Here is a 24,522-nt window from a genome sequence, read left to right on the forward strand (position 1 = left end):
CCTTTGATGAAGGTAGACGTAAAATTCTTGTAAACATCTTAACAACGTAGACCCCTCATAGGGTAAATCGTCATAAGCGATCAAATTTGTATCCCTAATAGACAAGATTTGTTACTGCAATAGTGAAGATTTGTTGGTGTCACCCCACCCCAATTTTACCTTCACCTTGGAGTGTTTCTAGGTAACCAAAATATTTTTGTTATGTGTTTATCTTTAAGCTTATGTGTGATGCATACTTAGATTTATTTTAGCATTTCAAGTTTAAAGTTATGTTATTCATGATATAGATATGAGATGGATTAAGTGGTGAATATAGTTAAGTTGTTTTGAAGGATAAAAGTTGTAATGATCCTAATTCACCTCCTCTCTATATCTCACCTTCCCAATAAGCTTTTGACAATTGGTATCAAAGCTTTATTTTATTAGAATTTTAACCTCTTGGGAGTTGAGATCTTGGAGATGGAGGCCTATAAATTGGGAAATACTATTGAGAATCAAATGATTGGCATCCAGATCATACTGTAGCAACTTGAAGAAACAAGAGAGGAATTGAAGAAGTCCCTAAAGAAAAGAAGAGAGATTATTGTCCAGTAGAATGGCATACTTTATCAAGAAGTAGATACTAAAGGATTGTTTGATAGTGAAAGTGGAATAGCTATAGAAGACCTATTGGGAAAAAAAAAACATTTTGAATGAAGAAGTGAGAGGATTAAAGAGAGAACATGAAATCCAATTACTAAGGATATGTGAGGTGACTAAAAAAAAGAAGAAATGTGAGAAAGACAAAGCCATGACTGAAGAAGACAAAATAAAAATGGCTATACGACTTGGAGAAAGATCATCTAATGTGAAAAAACTTACAAACACTTAGCTAGACATGATGAATCAATTGCTACTTGTAAATCAAGAACTGAACATAAAGGACATGGAGATTGTAAATTTGAGATCACAAAGTGACCAATTGAGGAATGAGTTATGATCTAAGAAGGAACTCTTGGAAATGATGAACACACCTAGTGAAGCTATAAGATACTTTGAAGAACTAATGAGATCACAAACAACACCTAGTGACACCTCTGGGCTAGGACATGTTAAGCACTACACATTTAATAAAGAAGTAGAATTATCTAAGAGTGAAGAGAAAATAAATGAAAAACCAAATAGAAAACCTACATATTATCATTGTGGAGAATTGGGACATACAAAAAACATTTGACTTTCTACTTTGGGTCTTTTCACATTATTATCAACTTTATAGATAATTGCTAGTTTATTCCACATATCATAGGTAGTAGGACAATCCTTGACTTCAACAAATTTAGAATAGTTGAGAGAGGTAGAAATGTGAATCATCATTGTATTATGATTCTTCATGCCCATCATCTATTCCACAAGTATTGACTTTGGAGTTGCCACATACTGATTCTCTAAGAACTGTAGACATGTATCTGCAGTGGTTCCCAAATGTAGTTTCATGAGTTCTTGTCATGCTGCAAAGTTATCTCTATTGAACTTGGGGATTTCTCTTCTATAAGACATCTTAATCTTTCACTTAGGTCTTTGAAACCTTTCCTAGAAGAACCAAAAAATCTGATTTCAATTATTGGAAATATAAGAGAAGTAATTGAGAAGATATGCACTATAACTCAGTTAAAAATAAGTCGTAAGATAATAATGTATTTTAACCTTTAGTAACTTAGTTGTAGAAACATAACAAAATAAGAAAATAACACAGGCACATGAGACACCAAGATTTAATGTGGAAAGCCAATTTTGGGAAAACCACCAATGCAACTAGTTACAACTTTTCACTCTTCTGAAGTGAGCTCTATTAGGAGCCAACCCTATTAAAGGTTACAAAACACATGGTTGAGTGTGACCTATTAATAGTATTTGAATCAATTTATTAGGAGTGACCATGTTAGAGGTCTTAAGAAACATCAATCTAGAAATTCCACCTTGTTAGAGGATTTACAAATTGACTATTAAGTCAAATCTATTAAGAGATTTCTTCACCTTGACAATTGTTAGAGAGTAACAATGATTGACCTAATTGATGAAGCAACTAACTTTGTAGATTTAGATCACTATTTTGGTTTATCCTATGGATCCTTCCTTATCAAAATATTCTTTGCATCTCCTTCGGTACTCTATCTTCAATCAGATATCCTTCTTATTTTACATCTTTCTAATACTTCCAATTCCATATGTCAATCCATAACTTGACCTTTCATATATATGAAACCCAATGTCAAGTCAGCTTGAATTTCCTCTCAAACAAATAATTAACATCCACTAAGTCATCTTGCATTAACCATTTACTCAATAGAAGTATTATTTTGTTAGTGGACTCACACTGAATATAATCACTCGGTTAATACTGAGTTCCTTTGGTAACTAACTTGATTCAATTAATACTAACTCCCTTTGGTAACCGACTTGACTCACTTCACACTGACATTCTTCAATGACAAAGTGAACTTGGTTCCTTCTGAATTCTGCTCGACTAATATTGTAGTCTTCTTCAATGCCTGACTGAGTTTAGTTAATACTAACTTTGTGATTAGTTACAAGGTGACATTTGTGTAAAATCAATGACAATATACAATTGAGTAATTTATTTCACCATTCTCCCTCTTTGGTATTGATGGAAAGACAACATGTCATTATGCAATGAAATATTTTGAGAAAATATGTTACCCTTACTTTGATTGGGTAAAAGCACAAACCTATGTCAGTGTTTTATAAAGGAAAAGGCGAACAAAAGTATAATTGTTCATGTTCAATGATATAAAATGGTAGTATTATTTAGAATTTGATAATGAAGTAAACTAATGAAATGTGTAGAAGTGGTTGAATTTTAGGATTATAATTTTTAATAATTATTTGGAATAAGAATTGAAATATTTTCCTAATTTTTAAAGATAATTTTTTACTTGCTGAAAAATGCTGAAAATTAGGGGTCTAGTTCCCACCACAAAATAATGTGGAAATAAACTTATTTTCCTTCAATCTTAGATTATGTTATAGTTAACATATATAACTAGAACAATCAAAAATAAAAATTGGCTTTAGACCTATATTTTATCTTTTATAACGATTCAAAATTTACTAATTTGAAATCGATAGTTTTCATCTCCCACCACATTTTGTAAAGTAAATCTTTTCTAAGAAAAAGAAAAAATATACATTCTTGAAGGGGACTCTCTCCTCTAGAACTTCATGTGATTTAAATTTTTTTTTTATATGATTTAATATTTTTTCCTCTTCCCAACTTGACATCTTCTCGAGTGTTAAAATACATACTTGTAGAATTTTTTAATTACAATATACTATGTCTAATTAAAACACTATAAGATCTATATGTGAATATTCTTGACTTTGAGCTCTATAAAATGGTGTTTATATTTTGTTATAAAAATATCTTTAAAAAAAAGTAAGAGTTGTTGATACGTCAATTTTTAGAAATAATTTTATCAATTTAGTAATTGGATACAAACTAGTATAAAAGATGCATTTATAGACATTTCCAATTGCAAAAGTGTGAGACTATACATAACATAGCTAGAGTAATTTTTTTTAGATCATATGTTTGAATAAAATTGTTTTTAAGATAGAAATACTCAAATTTAGTTATTCTAAAAAGTCAACCTAAAAGGTGACACAGCTTTGTGCTTTTACCCGATTTTGATTCATCATCCACGAGACTCACTTTAAGATTCTCCCTCTGTCATCTTATCTTTATGCTTAGTCTAATAAAATTCTTCCTATTGCTTATGTAAAAATATCATCCCCTAATTCTTTCACATAACATCAATATATCCTTCTTTGAAATCCAATGTCAAAGACTTTATACTATGAATTTACAATGTACCTAATGTACTAATTCATATGAAATGTACTCTAAAGTTTTTGCATAAACTTGATAGTTTTTCAATGAAGCTTTGTTGATGCATCACTAATATGCACTCAAGTGAGCATCAGATAGGGGAATGACCCCTAGGTTACTTCTTAGATACAAAAGTGCATCCTTAGGTAATGGCTTGGTGAATGTGCTAGCAACCTACAACTTTGTGTTCACATATTCCAATGTAACCTCTTTATCTTGAATTAATTCCCTGAGAAAAAGATTTTTCATTGCAATGTTATTGGATAAGTTAATTTCAATTTTGTTATCACAATAGATAACCAATGAGTGGACTTTATTTCTTCCTTCATTCTTGACAAAAAATTCTTGAACTAGATTATGTTAGAAAAATTAACTACTTCAACAATATATTCTTCCTCTGCTGTAGACTGAGAGATGCAATTCTTCTTTTTAGTTTCCATGATACTAACCCCTTTCCAAGAAGGAATGATCCTCCACTAGTGCTTTTCCTATAATCAATTCTTTCATCCCAATCAACATGAGTAAAGGATTTCAACTCAAAGTTTTCCCATTTCTTGTACCATAAACCACAGTCTTCAGTACCTTTTAGATATCTCATAATTCTTTTGACTACCATCATATGATTTTCTCTAGGATTCACATAAAACCTTGCAACTATACCAACTACAAATGCAATATTAGGCCTTGTGTGAACCACACAATGAAGTTTCACAATCATGGATCAATAGGTAGTCTAATTTACCTTGTTTGAATCATCATTCTTGGATAGACTGTTTCTAGTAGACATAGGTGTGCCAATTAGTAGTCTCCAATATCTCCTTGATGCACTTTGACTGAGTAATTTAGATGTTATCCTTCATTTCATGAACTTGTAAACCAACAAAGAATTTTATCTCTCAAAACATTAACATTTCAAATTATTTCCTCATTTCTTCAGAGAATGATTTACATAAGTCATCATGACCCATGTGTATGCACCCTAAAATGGTCACCTATACTATGGGCCCCCATTATTCAATTTATCAAATTTCTCAAATTAATGGTTTGCAATATTTTATTAAATCAATTCAAATCAATTCCTTTGACCAAATTTTCATTAATTTAATTATTTCAATATTTCCTAAAGGTTTGATCATTTTATGCTAAATCTTATTTAATTAAAAGAAAACCTCTCATTCAATTAAATAATAATCCATATTTAATTAATTAAGAGAAAACCCCTCTTTTAATTTAATTAAATATTTCCTATTTAATTAAAAGAAGTTGCTCCATTTTAATTAAGTAAAATGCCAATTGAAAAAATGATATAAATTAAATAAAAATTAACTAAATCTTTTTTTATTTTCTCTACACTTAAATCCACATATTTCTAAGTGGGATTCCATTTAATTTTTTTGCTCTTTTCCCATTCGTGGAATTTTTCTCACATGAATCATTCTTTCTCCACTCTTGACTAAATCTTATTGCCTCTTAATCTTAATTGTTTATTCTTCTTTATAAGGGAGAGCCCTCTCCTCATTTTTTGGACATCCACGATTATGTTATTGTTATGTTGCAGGTTTGGAGAGTGATTTTTGGAGGAGTTTGAGCATTGAAGCTTTTTGTGGAGAACTTCTATCTTCTTGTCTTCTTCTCTCATGCATCCATAGCTTCCATCATCATGATCCATCTTTGCATTTTCATATTAGCTTAGATCCATATTTGTTTTCATAGATTAATATTGCATTGTTATTTCCTTTCAAAGATTAGATTTCCTTTCTTGCATTGCTTTGCATTGTCATCATTTAGATTAGTTTGCATCTGTATTTGCATTCACATTTTAATCTTTGAATCTCTCATTTTATGGTGTACTTGCATGGACACAAACTAGGTCGAACTAAGGGCCTCCATCACACAAACCCTTACACTCCATGAATAGAGAGCTATGAGCTACTATTCAAGAACTCATTCCTAAGAAATCTTGGATATAATGACTCATAGAAGTGTGCTCACATTTTAGGCATACATTTTTGGCTCACACCATGAGGCAATCCACCTTTACTTGCTAGTTCTAGACATTTTTGGAGCTGACCCCTTTATGTGGATTTGTTTGGAGACAAAAAACCCTAGATCTTAAAGTTTAAATCATATCTCCCAAAAAACTTGGTTTTTTTATGTGAATTTATTTTTGCAGAGTGGTGACATATTAGAGATACTTCAGTACAAAATTTAGATTTTTAAAAATATATTTTCAATTTTTCATAACTTTTTCTTTATGTTGCATGAAAAATCATTTTATGGTGGAAATTAGTGAATTTCTTAGAAAAATGTACATTTATGGAAAGGTCTCTAAATTCTAAATAGGGTTGGTTCTTTGTGTTTTGATTTTAGAGATCATATTAAGGCTCAATAATTTGATTTATAAAAACTAGTATGTTTTGACAAAATGGCTCTCTAGGGCACAAATAAAAAGATCTTTTCAAAATTTTGACATTTATGGAAAGGTCGTTGATTTTTGATAGGGGTTTATTTTCTACATTTAGGGTTTTGGATCCAAATTCATATCATATAGGTCCAATCTGGTTGATTAGGTCAAAAATCAATATTAAAAAAAAGGCATTTAATAAACAGCTTGCATTTAATTTTCACATAGATCAGTGCATGATGTGAGCTTTCATTTGAGTTATTTTCTATTTATTATCACTCTTAAAAAATATATTTTCAAATCTAACCCTAGTTTTGGATAAGTTGGATATATATTGCATATCTTGTGTTTGCTTGTTTTGCTTGCTACTTTGTTCGTTGCGAGCAAGTGTTCAAGCGTAAATGAAAGATACAATAGAGAAAAAATACGTTGCAAGGATTTACACTTCATTTGGTGCTCTAAAATTGGATCTATATTTACTTTCATGCATATGTGTTTCACATAGTAATTAGGCCCTATGAATACTATTTGTGGAGTTTTTGAGGGAATATGCTTTTGCCTTCCATGTGAAGCTCTTCTCAACGATAGATCCCCTTTTAGGTAGGGAAGGATATTTCTTATTAGCTCACTATTTCACATGGGTTTGTTCTCAGCATCCATTAGTACTTTCTCTTTTAAGATTGGTATTATTTGTTGTTGGCTCTTCCATAAATTTAGTGAGGTGATTTCAAATTAGCATATCAAATAATCTTGTTTGCTATGTTTGGGTAAGGTGAAGAGGCTAGAGGAGTATGATCTATACCCTTTTGGGCACATTAGAAACCTAGAACCCTTGAATCGAAACCAAGTCCCCATGTGATACAAATTTGTGAGTCTTCCTTGATTAGAGAGGCTTAACCATAGTGGACATTCCCTTCATTGGGTCAACCACATGAATGGAACCTCAAGCGGTAAAAGCCATTTTTGATGTGATAGTAGAAACTGCTATATAAATTTCTTTGTGGGGGAAATCCTCACAGGTGTAGTCTTTTGTTGGATTGTCAGATCTCCTTAGTATCTTCGATTGATTAAATTCTTGGAATATGTCAAAAACCTGGTGCATTGGGATTAGATTTCACCCACTCTAGATTGCAAAAGCTATAGAGTTGAACATTACTAAGAACCATAGTGCTGCAAAATTTTCCTTTTTAAGACTATGCGTGTAATTGGAAAACATTTAGAGAATATACAAGTCATGGTTCTAGGGATTAGACTGATACTATGACACTATCCTTGTTTATGTGTAAGGTTGCTTTGCCGCTTGTTCATTCTTTAAAGATGTTTGCTTTAAATTCCTAATTATTGTCTTGCGTGCCTAGTTTATGATACAAAATTTATCACACCTAGTTAGATATTTAAAAAAAATAAAATTTAAGTTCTTGAGTTGATACTTTATGATCAAAATGATTTTCTATCCTGTTATTTCCAGTCTCACCGGGTTGTTCCGATTTAGATTAGGCTACTTACCCAATTGTTAGAAACTTTTTGACATCTCGGGTTATTTTATTTTGAACCCTTGAATTAGTGATCTTTCATTTCACATGTGACCTTTTTTGGAGTCCATGATTTAGAGACCGTCGTTGTTGAGAAAGATATACCTATGGATTCTTTGATATTATGCTTGGAGAGTCTTAGTAATTTCTTGTCCATCCACTTTTATAAAAATTCAATTTTAATTATTTATAATTTGGGTAAATCATCCTCCTAGTCCATATGTGCTAGGGTATTCACCCAAAGTTGTGGGCACCTCTGTGGCAGTGTTGGTTTATGCCTATTGCAAAATTCTATCTTATCACATCTCTTTTGGACAAGTGAGTGCTTTTACTATCCTAGTTTGGTAACAACATTTCTTAGGGTTATCCTATTACCTAGTACCTTTTCTTCCATGTAAATTACAATAAGATATCAAGTAGATCAAGGAAAGTAACCTCAATTTGTCTTTAAACAATTAGCTTTAGTTCAAACTCATCAAAGACATAAGGGAAGATAACCTATGTTTGTTCAATCACCTGAGAATATTCTAGAAGCTTTGTTTGACCCTAGTAGTGACGTTATTGAGTTGAGTACACCCATAGCATCACCTCACTCGTATATGGATATAGATTTTACAATGGCTCCATAAAAGAAGAATCAAAGTGGTGAATACTATGTTGACCTTTTGAGTGGTGGTCTTTCTCATGAAAATAGGCCAACCTCACCCCATATTGAGGATAGATAGTTGGATCCATAGAAAAGGGTTGAGAAAGGTAGCATTATGCCTATCAAGAAGAGAAATCCCAATATGATGATCAAATTAGTGAGACTTCTAGCGCTCGTGTGAATGCAACATTTACTGGTAACAAATTTAGATAGTCAAGATTATGTACACCACTCATGACATCATTAGGTTATACGAGTGGGAGACTCAAAGTGCTTGAGCATGAGAGAAAAGCCCTTCTAGAAGAACATGCTAAGAAGGAAGAACAATTTAGACACCTAGAGGAAGAAAGGAAAGTTATGATTGAGATAGAAAATAAAGCCCATCAAAAAGCATAAGACCTTCTTGTGGCTTTTCAACTTGACAATATAAATTGAACAATGCGCACATTAGTGGTGGAAAAAACTCTCCTCCATCCACGCCTCCTAAGACTCCACAAAGTGGAAGACACTCAAGAACACCTTCATGATCCCCTAGCCCTAGAGGAAGGAGAGCTTCAAGACATGATTATTATAGGATACCAACATCTCCTAGAGTTTCAAGACAACCTTCACAACAAGCTCATCATGGTTTACAATGTGGAGGTGGTACCTCAAACTTTGACTTTAATTCTTATGATTTCATGGCTATGCAACCAGACCCACATTTCCAACAAAATATGGGAGCATATATGGAACAAAATAGAGATGCATGCTTTCAATGTTTAATCAACAAGGGTGATAAGCTCCCTTACAACATTGACATAGAAAGAAAGATTCAAAAGCATGATCCCTCTATGATAGAAGAAATTGACCAATTGAAGAAACAATTGAAGATAATATCGGCACCCAAGAGTTCTTTTTCACTTCTTTCAATTTTTTCTAATCCTTTTGATAAGAGTGTTTACATGAAAGATTTTCCTAGAATAATTGAGATTCCCCAATATGAAAAATATGATGGCAATGGGGATCTGAATGATCATGTGCATCAGTTCTATACTATGAATTTTGAGTTTCATCATTAGGACTCATACCTTATAAGATTATTTCCAAGGAGTCTTAAGGGTCAACAAATGGAATCGTTTACCAATATAACTCGTCCTATTAAAACATTCCCTAAGTTAATTCAAAGATTTGTTCAACACTTTGCATACAATATTTCATGATCTATCTCACTATTAGACTTATGTCACACAAAGAAAAATTAAGGAGAATCATTTATTGCTTTCTTGAAAAGATGGAGACAATAGTGCTCTCACTATTCTAGGACTATTCCTAAGAAATAAAAGATTGAAATCCTCATTAGTAACATGGTTCCTAAGATGAAGTATGAAGTTAAGAAGATAGTTTTTGAGTCCTTTGATACCATGGTTGAAGCTACTTTTAGAATTTGGGATGTGTTGAGAGAGCAAGGTATTTTGACAAAAAATGGAAACAACAACAACACTAGTCAGAATAACAATAATAACAAGGATAAAGGAAAGAACACATATTGGAATAAGAACACACAAGTGGTTAATGATGGATTTGTGGATTCCTCTAATCCTAAAGACCAAGCTATTCTCCATTTGGCTAGTGCCAATCAACAAAGTAACAAGCCAAGATATCAAGAAAGGCCTAAAGGAGAGAAATGTAACTTTACACAATTGGGTGAGTCGTATGAAGAGATATTCACAAAGCTCCTTGCTCGTAATCTTGTGTGCCCTTATGATTCTACAAAATTATGCATACCTAAAGTTAAAGCATTGTGGTGGGATGAGAAGGCCTATTGCAAGCTTCACAATGGCATTGGACACAATATTTGAAATTGTGGGAGATTTAAGCATATCAAGTTCAAGACCTTATTAAGAATGGAAATCTTGAAATAGATGGATTAAATACCAATGTCGATTACATAGCATTCAAAGAGCCTTTTGCCAAGTATGAGAAAGGGGAATCTTCCCAACCTAAGAATTGCAAGGCTACAATCAATTGTACTTATGAAAATGCAAAAAATGTTGTTAATGTGTTTGAGGTTTTAGAAGAAAGTGTCATCATGATGGAATATAAAGATCCTAGTGGTTATGATTTAAATTTGAGCTCTCCTATCCTTGGTGAAAAGCCTATTTTGGTGCTAAGAGGTGCTCACTATAGAGAGTCATCTTAAGGTCCCCTTGTCATTAGAGGACCCAATTCAAACCATTAAAATAAACATAAGCAAGTGTCTTCCCAAAGTCTCAATGTTGTTACACAAAGTCAAGGTCCCCTTCTCATCAAAGGACCTAGTTCAAACCAACCAAGTAAGCCAAAACAAGTGAAATCCAAGTATGTTCCTTCAAAGCTAGTGGTCAATCCTAGGTCAAATTATAATCTTGTTGATCAATTGCAAAGAACCCACACTCACATTTTGATCTTTGAGCTTTTAGATTTGTCTTTGAGACAAAAACAAGTCCTTGAGGACACTTTGTGCATGATGAATGTCCCAAAAAATTTACATGTTGATCAATTATAGAATATTGATAATCATATTGCTAGCCCTTATTATCTTTCCTTTTCAGAGGAAGATGATAAATCTTTGAGCCATTTGCACAATCTTTCCCTTCATATTAAGGTCACGATTCATAAAACCCATGTTAGGCATGTGTTGATAGATGGGGGTTTTGGGCTTAATATTTTTTATTTGAATATTTGAAAGACATTAGGTTATTCTAAACAAGTTATTGATACCATAACAAAGATTATTATCAAATCCTATGATGTGGTAAAGAGAAGTTCAAAGGGGTTGGGCATCCTTCTCATTAGAGTTGGTCCTGTTATAAAAGATATTGTAATCCAAATAGTTGATGTTGGACCCCTTGCATACAATATTTTATTTGGTAGACCATGGGTTCATGATATGCAAGAAATGCCATCTACCTACCATCAATGTGTTAAGTTCCCTTAGAATAGAACAAAGATTTATATAACTAGGGATAATACTTTTTCTATTAACTCAATTTCAGAAAGTACTCATGTTCCCCTCAATAGAGAAGTAGATGATTTTGATGCAAATTTAGCTAAATATAAATACAAGTTCAAATCCATAGACCTTGGCATCGGGGAATATCAGCTCAACTCCCTCACAACATTACTAGTTTCACCTAGGTCTTATGGTAAGCCTTCACAAGAGATGAAATGTTTCTCTTCAGCTATGACATTATTTGACACATTTGTATAGTCATTAGTGCATGTTCAAAATGAGAAAGAAGATGTGGCTATTAGAGATTGGATTTGTAGAGAAAAGAAGTATAAGCATAATGGGAACTATGCTCCCTCTCCTAAAGCTTATGGAAGAGGGTATAATTTTGTTAAGAAGATGGGCTCTCCTAGACATGGCCCTCTTAGTAATAGATTAGATGCTAGAGCCAAACCCCTTAATCATGGTCTTTTTTTACACAAGTGTAAAAAACCGGTTGCTTTAGGATATGCAAATCACAATAATGTTGAGCCTATCCTTGATAAGTCAAATAGTGAAGAAGAAAAAGAGTACATACCTAATTTGGAAAATCAACAAGATATGTGTGAAGATGGGGTCCCTTCTACTAATCTCCTTTGGGAAGATTCAAATAGTCTAGTATCTCATCAGACAGTTGCAAATTTAGAACAAGAGAGTGTGACCCTTGATGATATTGAGGCTTCCACATCTAGGTGTCTCAAGCCTTCATGGTGTAAGCATCCTAGTCACGATTTAGAAATAGATTCCAATGAGTATGAATGATAATCCCTCTTAGAGAATTCTATATTTGATATGGACATTGATGTTATTCATACATATAGTTCTCAACTTGAGTTAGTTGACAATTCATGAGTAGGAAAAGATGATTTGAAATCACATGTTACCTTAGGGTATGTGCAAGATCATGGTGTACCAAACTATGGCCTTAAGTGGCAGTGAAAAACCAACAAATCAGGGTTATGTCAACTTGACACATAATTTTAAAGTGGTTTTGGACTTTATATCAAAAATTTGTAAGAAAATAATCTGTAGGAAATTGAATCTAATTTCTAAAATACAAGGCCTTATCTGGAGAAAAAATTATTTGATTGGTCAAAAGTTTGGATTTTAATGCAATACTACAAAAATTTCAGGGCGAAAATAAAAAGTAGATGTATGTCTGACCACCTTAATCATAATCAAATGATAATATTTTTAAATATAATTTTAGATATAAAAAGTAGACTGATTCCTGGATGTGATGCATATTTTTAGCAATTTTTATTCCAAACAAATAATTAATTATGAATTTTCTACTATACTATTTTCATAATTAAAAAAGTCCCGTGTCTGACCACCTTAACTAGTTCAAAAAAAATCAAAATTAAGTTTTTCTTATTTTTTTCTTATACTAGTCAAAGCATAGAATGTTATGCATCTTTTGGATTTGACAAATCTTATACGGTTTGAAAGTTATAGCTATTTTTCAACCAGTATGTCAATCAGCACTTTGTAGCTAACTCCATTAGAAAATAAGTAATAATTACTTACTGAACTTGTAATTTGACAAAATTTACATTTATGAAAAACTAAGAACATTCTTAAGAAACTCTTTTCATTACATCAAATTTTGGTTTAAAAAAACTCGTCAGCTACATGCTTGAAGTAAAAAACAAATAAGAACATGCCAAAAACACATTTTCGGGATGTTTTAAAGATGACCATATAAGGTTGGTATCGAAAGATATAGTAGGAATTATAAAGGTATTAATTATTTTCATTTAGTATTAGGATGGGTGGGAAAAAAGTTGGAATAGATTTTGAAATTCTTTGAGGCATTTCAGAGCTACATATTTTTCAGATCGCCACTTTTTAGCACACCATGATCCTGCACATACCCCTTAGTGGACGATTCTTTGCTTGTTAGGACAAATATTGGTTTGTGTAGTTCGGGAAGTTACTTTATAGAATCTGACTCTTTGGTCACCAAAGATATCATTCATATTCATAACCTTGAACTAGTCATTGATTTACCCCTTGTTCATCCTGATTTGATTGATTGATCCCAATGCAATCAAGAACTTGAGCTTTTAATGTTTTGAAATGATTATGAGATAGCTTTCTATTTGAATGCCATTGAACCTGAAGTCTCTTCCACCAATGAACTAGCTACTAACATGATAGAGCCAAATATCAAGTACAATAGTCGCAAAATAAAAAGAAAATTAAATAAAAAGAATAGGAGCTCTAATGGCATAAACCACTATATGGCAGTGTCTGAACCAAAAAAAAGTAAAATGAAAGGACATATCCGAGGGTGAAAACATCTCTGAGGCACCTAAGGATGAGATACTTGATCATCTCCCTAGTTATTTTTGTTGGAAATCTAATTGAAAAGCTCATTGTTGTTGAAGATCAAAGAGGGAGATTATTGTAAAAATGTTTCAATCATTGTTTTGCCATTGATGTCAAACCTACTATTTGTAGGAATGATATTTTCTTATAAGATTCAAGCACTATGACTTAGTTGATTGATAAGGAGGATTTGATCAACAAGATGTAACAAGAGCACCTAAGGAAAATGTTGAGTTATGATGTTGTAATGAAGTTCAAGGATCAGCTAAGATAATGGTTAAGTAGTGTATTGATAACATACTCAAAGATATAGAGGATGGTCACATTTAGAGATACTGAAAAATGAGTTGTAACAAAGTTGACTACAAAGCTTTAACCTTGATCATCGGAAGAAGTCAAGCAAATTGTTAGTAGAAGTTGACTAACATACATTTTTAGTTAGTACCGAGTGATCTTCAAGTGCTAAGTAAAAGATCAAGTTCCAAGCATCAGGAAAAATTTTCAATTGGTGCTGAGTAATCTCAAAGTGCAGAGCATCAGGAAAAACATAGTTGATGCAAAGTAATATAGTACGTGTTGAGCACCAATATTTCAATAGTGCTGAGCTGCTGTATTATTTCAAATAACAAAGATTCACCAAATCCAAGAAGACTTAATGGTTACATTGAATTTTGTGAACAAGTTGGAGGATAAGGACGATGAGTTGTTGGCACAAAATCCAATGTAAACAATTTTTGGGCAAATTCTAACTGATTATTCAAGAAGCTTCTAGAGGAAATAGAATATGGGTTAGATGCAACAAATCCTACCTAATCCATGTGAATTGAAATTGAAGAAAAAGATGGATTGAGTGGGAAAAGGAACTCCAAGACTTCTATTTAAGAAGTCATAAACCAAGAAGAAGTGAGCTGCTAATACTGTTGTTGCAAAATTGTCAAATCTATGAAGTGATTAAAAGAGTGTCAAGAAGGAGAAGGAAGAGCATAGAGGCTCTGCTTCTACAAGTGGTCATGAAGAGATGATTGCACTAGTACATTGAGTCTGGAGACTCAAAAAGACAAAGATTAAAAAAAAAAGGAAAGCAGTTAAGAGTTGCAGAGATAGAAGGCTAGGCAAGGATATGAGTAGAGAAGTGATCTGAAATCTACAAGATAAGTTGTATGTTGTAGTCAGGTCAAGATTTTCTAATACTCTCTAGCAATTGTATTAGATCTAAAAATCCTATGGACTTAGGTTGGCCTAACAGCCATTTGTAAATCCTTTAACAGGGTGGCATTCCAAGTGAATGTTCTAAAGTCCTTTTACCAGGTCCACTTCTAACAGGGTGGTTAAATCCTCTAACAAGGTCACGTTTAACAATGTGTGTTGTAAGCCTTTAACAGGGCAGGCCTTTCGTAGGGCATCACTTCAGAAGGTTGAGAATTGAGTAGCATGTTACTAGTGGTTTTTCCCAAATTGGGTTTCTATGTAAATCACTGTGTCGTGTGTTGATTTCCTATGTGTTATACTTGCATGATGATTTATAGTAACTTGCTAATTTGACAAGTTAAAGTTTGAATGACTAAATGATTGAATGGATTTACCACACTTAGCCAAAAGATTTGAAAGAGACATCTAGACCTTGAATAACTGATTCAAACCCCCCCCCCCCACTCCCCCTCTCAGTTATTCTAAAGCAATTCTAACAATTGGTATCAGAGCCTTCTGCTGATTTAGTTTCAAGGTACTAGAAGTAGGAAGATTGAGATGTCCAAGAGAGAAGTTCCCAAGCTTAACAAAGACAACTTTTTTGCATGGAAAAGTTTGATGAAATTGCACCTTGGATCAATAGGTGACTATGCACAAACTTCAATTGGAACAGAACATGTAACTCGAGTAGGACCTCTTACTATAGATGATTTGAACAAAAGAAGGAGCACAATCAAGAAATGTTGAAGATTGCCTCTGCACTTAGCTATGCCAAATATGATGATGTCAAAGACTATGACACTACATTCAAGATGTGGAAAACCCTATCAAAAATATTTGGAGGAGATCAAAATGTCCAAAGAGCAGAGAGAGAAAGCCTAAGAGGGAAGTTTGATGACATGAAGATGGAGGAAGGTGAAAATGCTACTCAGTATGCTGCAAGAATAAAAGAAGTGGTGAGTGCAATAAGAAGCCTAGGTGGTCAACTGGAAGAAGAAACATCCATCAACAAATACTTGAGAACTCTGCTCCCTATCTATGCTATAAGAGTTTCAACCATTCAAGAGCTAAGGTGTGTACAAGGAAATACACTAACTTTTGAAGGAATAGTTGGAAGACTGACTACATTTAAGCTATCCAATTTTGACAATTACAGACCTGAGAACCTTGAATCTTCTTTCAAGGCCAAAATGACAATAAAAGATGCTAAGGAGGACACATCAAGAAAAAGAAGAAGAAAAGGAAAAAAATGCATCTTGTGATAGCAACATAGATGAGGAAGATATGGAACAGTTAGAAGCACTACTGGCCAGGAGATTCCATAGAGGTAAAGGAAAATTCAAAGGTATGGTTCCTATCATATGTTCCAATTGTAATAAAGTAGGTCATATAGCTACAAGATGCCCACAAAAGAAAAAATTTAAAGAAGGAAGCAAGTTCATGAACAAAAGAGAAGATGATAGAAAAGATTACAAGAAGAAAGGCAAGAGATGCTACATTGTTGAAGAAGATTCTGATGAAAATGATGATGAAGTAGTCTATGTAGCCATGAAGGATGAATCAGACAAAGATGAAGATGAAGCAATAGCATTGGTTACCTATGTGAACAAGAATGACAAGTGGATCATAGATAGTGGATGCTCATATCACATGACAGGAGATAAAAGTAAGTTCATTACCTTTACTCAATATGATGGAAACAACATTAGATTTGGTAATGATGCCCCATGTCAAATCAAAGGAAAAGGTTCTATCAAACTTACAGAGAAAATTTCATGTGATAATGCATACTATGTTGAAAGATTGAACTACAACTTGTTGAGTGTATCTCAATTAGGCAATGTAGGTTGCAAAGTGGAATTTGGAAACAAAACTGCCAAGATCTATGATATTGATGGAAATCTAATAGGAAAAGGTGAACAAACTAGGAGTAATCTATTTTACCTAGATATGAAAGAAGCAACATGTCTTATTGTTAGGCTTGATGATGTGGTTTTGTGGCATAAAAGGTTGTGTCAAGTTAATTTTGATAATGTGATCAAAATTAGCAAGAAGAGCAAAGTTAGAGGATTGCCAAAGTTAAAGAAACCTGAAAACATAATGTGTAAACAATGTCAACTAGGGGAGATGACTAAATATAGTTTCAAAAGCAAAGAATACACTTCCAATGAAGTTCTAGAGTTAGTTCATACAAATTTATGTGGCCCAATAGAAGTACAAAGCTACCTAGGAGACAAATACATAATGCTATTTGTAGATGATTATTCCAGAATGATGACTGCTATGTTCTTAAACCAAAAATTTGATGCATTTCAAATGTTCAAGTGGTATTTGGCTAGAGTTGAGAAGGAAACAAGAAAGAACGTAAAATTCCTAAGGACGGACAGAGGACTGGAGTTCACATCAAAAGAGTTTGACGTATTTTGCAATGACAGAGGTATCAAATGGCAATTGTCAGCACCAAGAACTCCACCATAGAATGGTATAGGTGAAAGGAGAAATAGGTTAGTGATTGACTATGCTAGAACCTTGATGATGGAGAAAAATGTTGCACTTAAGTACTAGAGGGAAGCTATAAGTACTGTAGTCTACACACTGAATAGAGTTTAAGTCAAGAAAGGTACAAATGCAACACCCTTTGAATTATGGTATGGTCATTCACCTAATTTTAAACATTTCAAAGTGTTTGGTTGTAAATGCTATATTCTAAAAGACACTAGAAATAGCAAGTTTGATGCAAAAAGTCATGAAGGAATATTTCTTGGGTACTCCACTAAAAGTAAGGCATATAAGTGTTTGAATACTAACACTAACAAAGTTGTGGAGAGTGAAAATGTAAATTTTGATGAGCATGAAGAAGTTCAGGATGATGATTCAAAGAAAATAGAGGTGTCATGTCCCCTTTTCAAATAATTAAAAAATAATAATCTTTGCTAAGACAGGCCAGGCCCAAGAAAGTGAAGTTTCGGAAAAAGGGGGTTAATCTTTGGAAACCGTTGGACTAATAAATGAAAATTATTATTAAAATATGTTTCATTAACCTCTCTTGGACATGAGTTACATTTATGCCCTCTTTTAAGGGGGTTTGGAGGCATTTTGGGCACATTCCAGAACTAGATTTTCACTCATTCTTTGTTATTCTTCAGAGGCTGCCAAAACCTGTGGAGAAGGAGACCCAAGAACAAGAGTTTGCAGGTTTCCAGGAAGGCTAAGGATGGGAGTTTGAATCCATTCCATGTGCATGCTCATACAGAGTTTGCCTTTGTGCTGAACAGTATAGATTTGTGGGTTTTTGGGTGTGTTTTTTGCATGAGTTTGGTGTTTTCAGTTGAGCATTTCATATCAGTTCTGGTTGCTGCTGTATTTCAGACTTTAAACTGTTAAAATAGAGCTTAATATATTTATTGGGATGTGATTAAACTTCTGAGATAGTTTATTAGTGTTTTTGTGGTGTTTCCGGGCATATTTTGTGCTATTTCGGGAGCCCGATGAGCATAGTTTTTGTCCTACATTTTTGAGTTGTTGTGTAAAGGCTATACAGATTTGGAAATGTCAATTTGTAGGCTATTATTCTGCTGAAAGTTCTGTAAAAATTTCCATTTTCAAATTCATTAATAATTTGTGAAGTTGTGAAGCTTTTAGCACTATTTTCAGCATACCCGATTTGGGGTTTCTTGAGGAATTTGGTGGATCTTTGGGATATTAGTTGTTTGATTTTAAAGATCTGATTTGAGGCTTGAAATATCATACAAAATCAGAAAAGGGACATTTCAGTGGTATCAGAGCCATGATCTTGCCAGCCTGAGGGATTGTAGAAGTTTGCAGGTCAGTTTTGACAACTACCCAGATCTTGCATTTCAGTTTGAGAACTACCCAAATCTTGCATGTCATAATTTATGATTGCATGTTGCTTCTAATCAGCTGCATGTCAAAATTTATGGTTGCATGCTACTTCTAATCATTTTCATGTTAGTTCTTGGTGAATTTGGTGGTTGTAGAAGTTTGCATTTCAGTTTTGACAAGTACCTAGATCTTGCATGTCAGTTTTGACAACTACCCAGATCTTGCATGTCATAATTGGGTGGTTTCATGTTGCTTCTAATCAGTTGCATGTCCAAATATATGGTTTCATGCTACTTCTAATCATTTTCATGTTAGTTCTTGGTGAATTTGGTGGTTGTAGAAGTTTGCATGTCAGTTTTGACAACTACCCAGATCTTGCATGTCATAATTTGGTGGTTGCATGTTCCTTCTAATCAGTTGCATGTCCAAATCTATGGTTGCATGCTACTTCTAATCATTTTCATTTTAGTTCTTGGTGTTTGAAGAAGTTATATCCTATTGGGGTTACACTCTACTTTATCCAGAATGGACAGGTATAGTACAGAGTCTCAGAGGGAACGATCTTGGACAATTGATAGCCAGAGTCAAAATAGTAGAAAGGATGGTTATTTAGACATTCGAGATAAACTTATGAAAATAAGCCATGACATGTCTAAACAATTGGTTGAGCACCACCGTATAATGAATGACATGTTATCTGACCCAGCTAAGGTGGATAAGTTGACTGGATTTCTATTTGGCAAATTTTCTCACAGGACAGATGACACAATTCCTAAGAACTTGCATGAGGAGTTTGAGAAACTAGTTGATAGCCAGGTAGAGGTCTCAAATTCTACTCTGCCACAGGAGGTGGTGGGAAAGGATATTACACAGATTGATAGTAACAGTCAACTTGATACTCAAATTGAGACAATTGTTTACAGGTTGTCAAAGGGTGATGCCACAGGTATTCAGGATGGTATAGTTACAACAGACAGTGACTACAGTGTAGTGGGTTCAGATGATGATTATGAGGATGTTGTTGTGCAGGATGGTGAGATACCTGGTAGAGATGAGCAAACATTGAGCATTCATGACTTTGCTGAGAAAGAGTACCAGGCACAGTTAGATGCTTCATCACATGAGGTTGAGGCAGGTAGTACTTCACATGATTTATCCCGCCAGCTGAAGGTGAGTGAAGATAGTATTTTGACTTCATTATCTCATCATGATAGGTATGTGGAGTTAGTTGGTATTGGTCATATTACTCAAGTGAGGATTTTTCTTGAGTTACTAGCTGATTCTAGTTTACAAATATGGACTCAAGATTGTTATATTGGCATTTGGGATTCAGTTGACAGGAGATCTTTAACACTTTTTGGTAGCAGTGTTTGTTTGGGTGCTATCATGGATTTGATTAGCAGATTGCACGATGTTGTCTTTTCTTGTGCTAGCAGCTTGTCCAATGTTGGTATTAGTTTTTATACACCAATGTTGGGCTTTGTTCATATATCCAGTCGACCATACTTGGTAGAATGTGTTGATGATATTTCATATTTGGCAGTGTGTATAGATGAGTCCCAGGATCATATTGGCATTGATGACATCCAGGGGGATGCAGTGGGCATTTTGAAGACTTGGTTTCCTTGGGTATAGAGGAGTTGGACAGCAATGCTAATGTTTTTGATACTCCGTATGTTGATGTGATTTTTAGATTTGATTCACAGGATATGGATGGTAATACTCTAGAGACTAGTAACTTTGAGGATACTCCTTTAGACAGTGCATCAGAGGAGGTTTGTAGGAGACAGTCAAGCCAGTGCCATCATGTGTCTAATCAGTTGAGAGTTAGTGACCAAGACATTGCTATCACTTGCCAGCATTTCGATGCTTCTCGTCAGTTGTTAGCAGTTTATGGATGGGGTTCTCCTACTAGTGATGAGCAGGGAGGCAGTTATCTTTCCTTGACAGAGTTCCACTCTTTATGGGAGGCTATCTAGATTCTGAGACAGGACTATATGCAGTTGGTAGCCAACAGAGATTATCTTATGAAGTGGGGCAGTACAACATATGATGCATTGTTGGCCAAGGAAGATGAGGTGAGTGAGCTTACTGAGTAGCTTGTGGTGACTTTTGAGATTCTTGAGAGTACACTGTTGGATTTCAAGGAGTCACAGTTTCATTTGGCTAAGGTGACCATGGAGTTAGAGTGACTATAGTCTTCACCTGATTCTATACAGTCACAAGCAGTGGTGTTTGGTGATCCGAGGATGTCCATGGCCGAGATTGTCAGAGACAGTGGAGATGGGGATGCATCCATTCTTGATACTAACATTGGAATATCAGGTTCATTCCCACTAGAGTTAGGTTCAGTTGAGTTGGGTGTTGTAGCAGATTGTTGTATGCCTGGCATGGTGGTGGCCTCTAGTATTGATGGCACAGAGACTAGAGATTTATCAAAGATCATGTGTGATGTTGGTGAGTCGGCAGTTGGCATGGTTCCTACTAGTAACACTACTCCCTTGGTGATATCTTCGGAGGTAGTAGTTAGTTCCAACATGGTTAATGATCAATTGCAGTTAGTTTCATTTGGATTATAGTCTGAGCCACTGACTGAGATTGGTGCATTCTATCGGCATTACACTGTGAGGTATGCTCATCAATTTACCTTTGATGACCATGTTGATGAGATAATGATACAGAGATGTACTTTGGTTCCTAGTGCTTATCATCAGTTATGGGACAATTTGATGCCTCAAGATGAGAGTTGTGATGGGCATGACATGGCGATAGGTTTTACAGTTGAAAGCTTGATAATACATGACTTAGAGAAGGAGTTTCAGAGTGATGCTTCAGCGGGTGTTGTTATTGATTCTACTCCTTTGGCTATGACATCTCCTGACTTAGCTAGTGATCAGTCACAGTGGGTTGTATCACTTGTTCATGGTGAGTTGTTGACTAAGGTTGGTTTTTTTATCAACATTATATTGCAAGGTATGTACATCAGTTAGCATTTGATCCTTGTGTTGAGGAGTTGATGGCAGGAAAATTTGGTTTGGGTTCCAATTCTTGCTATTTATCTTGTGATGGCTTTTCACCATCAGGGGTTCATGGTAGTTATGGTTATGAGATAGTGGCCGGTGATTTGCAAAGTTGTGTTGACTGCAGGATTTGTACAGTGTGTGGATTCTCCATACTTGGTACAGTTTCATTCGAGAGCATTCACCATTGTTGCAGAGTTGGATTGTGCATTCCGTATAGGCCAGTGGGATGCGTTGATGGTATTTACTGTGTTGGTAGTTTGATTTGTCCACTTTGCTTGGGTTCTGATGTTCTAAGAGTTTGTGCCTCATGGGTTTTTGATTGTGGTAGTGGTGATTTTGGAGTTTTTTTGAGCTATAATTGTCAGTTTGATTATGGATTCCTCTTGGTCATATTGCAGAGGATATGGCAGGAGCCTGTGTTAATTGGTAGTAGTATAGTTCATGACTACATTTGGGATCCAGGTGGATTGATTGGTTTATTGTTCAACCATTGCTTGAGGAAAAGCAATGTTTGGGAGGGGAGGACTTGTCATGTCTCCTTTTCAAATAATTAAAAAATAATAATGTTTACTAAGGCAGGCCAGGCCTAAGAAAGTGAAGTTTTGAAAAAAGGGGGTTAATCTTTGGAAACCGTTGGACTAATAAATGAAAATTATTATTAAAATATGTTTCATTAACCTCTCTTGGACATGAGTTACATTTATGCCCTCTTTTAAGGGGGTTTGGAGGCATTTTGGGCACATTCCAGAACTTGATTTTCGCTCATTCTTTGTTATTCTTCAGAGGCTGCCAAAACCTGTGGAGAAGGAGACCCAAGAACGGGAGTTTGCAGGTTTCCAGGGAGACCCACGAACGGGAGTTTGCAGGTTTCCAGGAAGGCTAAGGATGGGAGTTTGAAGCCATTCCATGTGCATGCTCATACAGAGTTTGCCTTTGTGCTGAACAGTATAGATTTGTGGGTTTTTGGGTGTGTTTTTTGCATGAGTTTGGTGTTTTCAGTTGAGCATTTCATATCAGTTTTGGTTGCTGCTGTATTTCAGACTTTAAGCTGTTAAAATAGAGCTGAATATATGTATTGGGACATGATTAAACTTCTGAGATAGTTTATTAGTGTTTTTGTGGTGTTTTCGGGCATATTTTGTGCTATTTCGGGAGCCCGATGAGCATAGTTTTTGTCCTACATTTTTGAGTTGTTGTGTAAAGGCTATACAGATTTGGAAATGTCAATTTGTAGGCTGTTATGCTGCTGAAAGTTCTGTAAAAATTTCCATTTTCAAATTTATTAATAATTTGTGAAGTTGTGAAGCTTTTAGCACTATTTTCAGCATACCCGATTTGGGGTTTCTTGAGGAATTTGGTGGATCTTTGGGATATTAGTTGTTTGATTTTAAAGATCTGATTTGAGGCTTGAAATATCATACAAAATCAGAAAAGGGACATTTCAAGAGGATTATAGATCATTTGCATACTTCTATGATGGAATGACAGCTAAAGACAATGTTGCAAATCAAGTTGGGAACCAGCAACAAACTTTAGTATCTTCCGAGTCTCAGCCTGTGAATGTCAAGTTACATTTAGAAGACAAGATGTAGAATGTAGAAAATGAAAAAACTAGTTCTAAAAATAGTATACATGTAAGGAATGATGAATTATCTGATGAAGAAGAATGAAATGACTCTGAAGCTAAAGGATCAAACATGGAAAGAAGGACTGAACCCAGATTAGCTAAGTATGTAAGAAGACATCACCTTGCAGATCAAATCATTGGTGATAAGGATGCTATACCAATGACAAGAAATAGACTCAAAAATGAATCATGTCTACTGAGCAAGGTTAAACCTAAAATAGTCAAAGATGCACTACAAGATGATGACTGGTATAAGGCCATGAAAGAAGAGATAGATTAGATTGAGAAAAAAAAAACTTGGTCTCTAGTTCCTAGACCAGCTGATAAGAATGTGATTGGTACCAAATGTGTGTTTAGAAAAAAATTCGATGAGAATTGTGAAATAACAAGAAACAAAGCCAGACTCATTTGCAAAGGCTATGCGCAAGAAGAAGGACTGGATTATGGAGAGACATTTGCTCATGTTGCAAGAATGGAAGGAGTAAGAACATTAATTGCATATGCTACATATAAAGGTTTCAAAGTTTACCAGATGGACATGAAGTCAACTTTTTTGAATAGTACACTGGAAGAGGAAGTGTACATAGAAAAACTAGAGGGGTTTGTTGATGAGAAGAACAAGAACATGGTCTGCAAACTACACAAAGCACTTTATGGACTGAAGCAAGTGCTAAGAGGATGGTATGAAAGGTTGCACAAATATCTTGTAAAAATAGGATTTGAAAGAATAGATGACGATAGAAATTTGTACATCAAATTTGAGGAAAGTAAAGACATTTTGATTTCAGAAATCTTTGTTGATGACATAATATTTGGAGGAAAAGATGTTTTATGCAAAGATTTTGCAAACCAAATGAAACATGAATTTGAGATGTCAATGTTTGGAGAAATCAAATTCTTTGTTGGATTAGAAGTACATCAATTGAAGCATGGCATATTTGTGACTCAATCCAAATACATCAAGGAAGTACTCAAAACATTTGGGCTAGAAGACTCAAAACCACTCAGCACACAAATGACAAGTGG

This window comes from Cupressus sempervirens, chromosome 3, assembly GCF_028749045.1.
Source record: "Cupressus sempervirens isolate cs-2001-9-10 chromosome 3, ASM2874904v1, whole genome shotgun sequence".
NCBI classification, from domain to species: Eukaryota; Viridiplantae; Streptophyta; class Pinopsida; order Cupressales; family Cupressaceae; genus Cupressus; species Cupressus sempervirens.